This window comes from Ailuropoda melanoleuca, unplaced genomic scaffold (genome assembly GCF_002007445.2).
Source record: "Ailuropoda melanoleuca isolate Jingjing unplaced genomic scaffold, ASM200744v2 unplaced-scaffold9709, whole genome shotgun sequence".
NCBI lineage: Eukaryota > Metazoa > Chordata > Mammalia > Carnivora > Ursidae > Ailuropoda > Ailuropoda melanoleuca.
In genome coordinates, this window is record NW_023255224.1 from 3167 (window position 1) to 8210 (window position 5044).

The 5044-nt window shown below is 46.6% G+C and overlaps 1 long non-coding RNA gene across 1 annotated transcript; it reads right to left on the reverse strand.

Moving 5' to 3' along the window:
* Positions 1 to 461: 461 nt before the first annotated feature.
* LOC109490781 lies at positions 462 to 5001 on the reverse strand. The gene is made up of 2 exons (XR_004623230.1): positions 3181 to 5001; positions 462 to 3107 (listed from the first exon to the last, which is right to left on the reverse strand). It is a non-coding gene; the product is annotated as an uncharacterized LOC109490781 (long non-coding RNA).
* Positions 5002 to 5044: the final 43 nt, after the last annotated feature.

Here is a 5044-nt window from a genome sequence, read left to right on the forward strand (position 1 = left end):
CAAGTTGTCCACATGAGTCAGAACCTAGGAACTTTTAAAAAACGCACATGCTGCGATCCACACCCAGTGAATCTCATTTAGTGTGGCCACAACTGTGCCCTAGAATCTGTCATTTTTACCTCTGCCCAGGAAACACTCAAGAACTTTATTAACCCCCTTTGGGAGGAAGCCTGTCTCCAATGTACTGACTTTCTGGACAGACAGTCACAGGAGAAGTCCAGCTTGAAAGCATGCAGGAAGACAGGACACAATAAACATAATGTGAGAGTCGAACCAAGGGCAGGACAGAGAATTTTCCGAGAAGACACCATGCCCCCATTGGCCTTTCTCCCTGAAGGCTTCTGTCTATCTCAAAACCATTTTTTAATTCATGGCTGTTGGGGGGGGGTGGTGGTGACAGGAGATGACATTTAGATCCCACAATGGCATGGGCTTTTCCGGGGACCATGTGACCCATATGATGTGAGGTTATGTGATTATCCCCACCTCCTCTCAGCCTTCGGTTCATTCTTGCACCCACACTCCATTCCACGTCAGCCTGGAGCAACAAGAACTTGGGGATAATGTTTTCCCTTCACCTGCCAGAAACCTGCCCCTGACTTTAGAAGATCGTCTCCCTCTTATCCTTTCAGCTGTCATCTGTCTGTGATCTCATCTGCTGTCCCAAACAGGACAGTAGCCTCAAGCCCTAGCCCAGCCCCTCATTCTGCTGTCCGCACCTGGAAAGGCTTCTCATCCATGAGGAGAACCCCAGGTCCAGGAGCTAAGAACCATGACAACTACAAAACCATCCTGGGCGCTGACATCCCGTGGCAGTGGTGACCCCTGGAACAAAGCTTTACCTCACACCCCAGCTGTCCCTGAAACATTTTCCCATCACAGTAAGCAGACAGAAGATGAAGGTGCCCGGAATCCTTTCTGGGGGGTAGTGTGCCCTACTCCATGCTGCCACGCTATTTCCTCTGACCAAATGCAGGCAATGACAAGACTCCTATCCTTTGGTTGCGAATACGAGGCTTTGGGGGCTTCCTGCATAAGATCATCTTCTTGTGGTTTAAAACCACATAATACATAATATTTAAACCAAAATACAGGCGCATTTTGAAAAGCTTTTAGAGGGCAATTTTGATTGTTGAAATGATGAAAGGGAGGTACTGGCATTTAGGAAGGGGAAGTTGTAGGGATGCAAACCTTTTTTGCAGAGACTTCAATACACTAGATTTTCCATAAATGTAACTCCCCTGTAAATTGAGGGAAACTGGCATGTTGTTTTACCTGGAAAGGTACCAATTACCCTTGACTGTTTTGGAAAACACATCAGCGAAAGCCATTCCCTTCTTGGCTTTGAGTCTGCGACCACATGCCAGTATCACTTGATAGCTGCGACTGTGCACGGAGGAAACGGGATAAGGGCAACCCAAGTGTACGGGCCAGATGGATCTTCTGCAGGATATGCTGGGAAAGGACGGAAAGAATTCACTGGGAGAGGTTCATCCTGTCATCTGCCAGGAGTGGCTGAACAAAACCAGCTTAACTTAACCACCGCCACTTTGTTTCCATGTCTGTCTCCCTCACCAGACTCTTATCTCCTTCTTGGAAGGTTGGAAACACACCCAGTTCATCTTGGTGTCCTCAGGGCAGAGGATCTGACACTTGGTAGAAGGTCAGTCCACCCTTGTGGAACAAAGGAAACTGGGAATGGCTGGACCCCATGTCATAATGACGAACCATCTGACAGAACCATGTCCAGGCTGAAGCATGTCAGGCTGTGGAGGGTGGGACACAAGTGCCACGGGTCTCCGTCTTAGGACCCATGAAGCAGGGTAACAGCAGCCTGTGGAACTCATCTCCATTACATCCCTCACGGGTCCCAGACTTGACCAGTTAAAACAATTCTCACTACCCATAAAAGTCTAACGTAGAAAAAGAGATAACTTACTGCTTAAGTGTTTGTATGAACCTTGTTTTTAGCTGGCCTGAGGCACAAATTCAGGCACAGCACACTCTGGTCGGGAAGCAGAAGCTGACCTGAAAGTCTTCCAGGCTGAGGCAGTATCAGGCTAGTGAGAGCACACACACAGCAAGTGTAATCGCAGAGGGCACACGTGACACTCCTGAAACAGAGTTTACAATTGTTAGGGAGCCCAGAGCTGGACATACACGAATCAGGCGATACAGCTCACCAGGGCTTCCATGTGGCCTCCCACCATGAGACCTTCCCCTCCAGTACTCCCCGTCCACTCGGAATATCCATCTGAGACCCTGGTTTCAGAGGGTTGCCTGGAGGCAGTCAGTTCCAAAAGTATGGTCTGTCCCCAACACCAGTTCGCCCTCTTTCCGAGGCAGGAGGACATGTGGAAGTGCTGTGTGTGCAGAGCCCAAGAGCCGGGGCCATGCCTGCTGTCCCACAGTCAGCGCTCTGGCAGGTGTGGCTGGAGGCTCAGCAGCCAGTTTGCACCAAAGCACTCACAGCCACTTGGAAAGATTGCTCTGTGAGTATTTCTTTATAAAAAAAAAATAGCCCGTTTCCAGGAACAGTTTGGACAAACAGAGGTCATTAATGTCTTTGCTTCCCCCCTCTGCCTCTCCCCAGGTGCCAGGTTTGTGTTTTCTCCACTGTTACAAAATCAGTGTGTATAATTCTGAAATGGAACCTTTACGTTTCTTTCTTTATCCTCCACTCTCCTCCAAACCCTTTGTATGGAGGGGCTGTTATCAAAAGGGACAAAAGCATTTTCATAGAAAATCCTACTGCGTAACAACAAAGACTCGTGATCCTTAAGAACTGTCAGGATGAAATCCTGAATTTTCAACATTTTCAAAATGGGTTTACATCATCTCCTGTCCTCTTTGTCTCTCTCATTCATGCGGCGACCAGGCTAGAACAGGTCATTCCCTTGCTGGGCGCAGCTGCATTGAATAGTGGCCCTGCCTCACATCCTGAATCAATTTTCTCGATACATCCAGACGCCAACAGCCACAACGTTCGAAGCCATTTTGAAATCCTCCCTTTTCCCCTCTCACTGAAAGTTTATCGAAACTGCTAGCAGTAAACTGATACTTACCAGGTGGCCACACAGGGGCCAGGGGGCTTCTTGGTTGGAATGCTGGGAGGGGAAGCCATAGCAGCAGTAAGCAAGGTGAAGAAAACTCCCCCCCCACCCCACACCCCGGCCTTACCTCTAGTTTATGGAAAGCTTTTTCCGGCTCAGGGAATGGATTAGATTTGTTTCCTCCCACTTGGGAGGAGACAGCAAATTAAACTTTCAACATTTTTGGCTGACTCAAAGCTCACCTTTGGGAAGGTCTGTATCCTTTTCCCTGGCCCTGAGAAAATAAAGCCCCAAGTCATAAGGTGGCTACACTTGCTCCCCTCCTATCACCCAGCATGGCTAAAGCAGCCAAGGTACGCAGTGAGCTAACGCTCCCGGAGGTGGATCTTTTCTTTTTACCTTCTGTAAGTAACATTTCCCTCTCAAAACAGTTCAGCTGGTGTTTCATCCCATGGGTATATCCACAGTCACTGGGGCACAAAAGGTTCATCATCTCTACCGGATCACCCTTCCCTTACTCAACGAAATCTTTCACCATATTTTACTGAGTCAGGGTCTTCTTGCTAGTGAGTCCCACGGCTACCACCGCTGTTTCCGACGTCCCAAGACCACCCTTGCTTTGGTGACTCCCCAGGAGGGCCCAAAGGACTCAGCATACAGTCATCCTCAGGGCTAAGATTTATTACAGCAAAAGGATACAAAGCAAAATTACCCAGGGAAAAAGGTCCCCTGGGTAACATCTGGAGGAAACCAGTGCAAGCGTCCAAGAGTCCTTTCCCAGTAGAGTCATGCTCTTTGTGCCTCCAAGAACAAATCATGACAACTCACACGAAACGTTGTCTACCAGGGAAGCTCATGACTAACACCGTGTCTGAGGTTTGTTTTGGGGCTGGTCACATAGGCACTCTCTGCCTAGCACATACCAAGATTTTAGAGTTCCAGAAGGAAAGCGGGTGTTTGGCACGAAACATACTGTCTGGACAGTTTAAGAAGAGTAAAGCATCCCGCTCGGGTAGGGAAGCCTTCTGAAATTCAAGTTCTCAGTTGCAAAGTAAGGGCCAACGTGCTGATCTCTGCAAGGATAGTGGTCTCAGGCCTGCTATGTTAACTCTTCTCTGCACAACACCCAGCAACAAAGCTTCAAGATACATAACCAAATCAGACAGAACGGAAGGATAAATGAACAAATCTACAAAGGATAGTTGTAGAGTTCAACACTCTCTCAGTAATCAGAAGGAACAGAAGAAAATTAGCAATATGTGGATGAACTGAACAACACCATGAACTAGCTGGATGTAAGTGACAAGTACAGAACCCTTCCCATGGTAGTGGCAGGATATACATTCTTTTCGAGGGCATATGCGAGTTTCACCACGGTACCCTGCATCCTGGGTCATAAAACAAATACTGCAAGTTATAAAACAGTTGAAATCATACAGAGAACGTTGTCTGAGCAAAAGAGAAAAACTACCAATATGAACGAAAAAGTGAAGAGGAACATCTCCAAACACAAGGAAATTACACCATACGCTTCTAGACAATCCATGGTGCAGAGGGCAAGTCTCAAGGGCAATTAGAAAATATTCTGGATACTAACCCTTTATCAGATGAACTGAATGGAAATGAAAATACAACATATCCAAATCTGCAGGATGCAGCTACAGCAGCGCCTGGCAGTAAATGTACAGCATCAAATGTTTGTACTAGAAAGAATCAAGGATCCAAATCAATAATGAAAGCCTCCCCCTTTAGAACTAGAAAAAGAAAATAAAAATAAACTCAAAGCAAGTAAATAAGGGAAACAGACATTAGAGCAGGTACCAGGAAAAGAACAGTCCATGAAACCAAAAGCTGGTTCTTTGAAAAGGTCAATAAAATTCCTAAGTTTCTTTTTTTTAATAATAATTTTTTATTATGTTATGTTAGTCACCATACAGCACATCCCAAGTTTTTGATGTAAAGTTCCATGATTCATTACTTGCGTATAACAC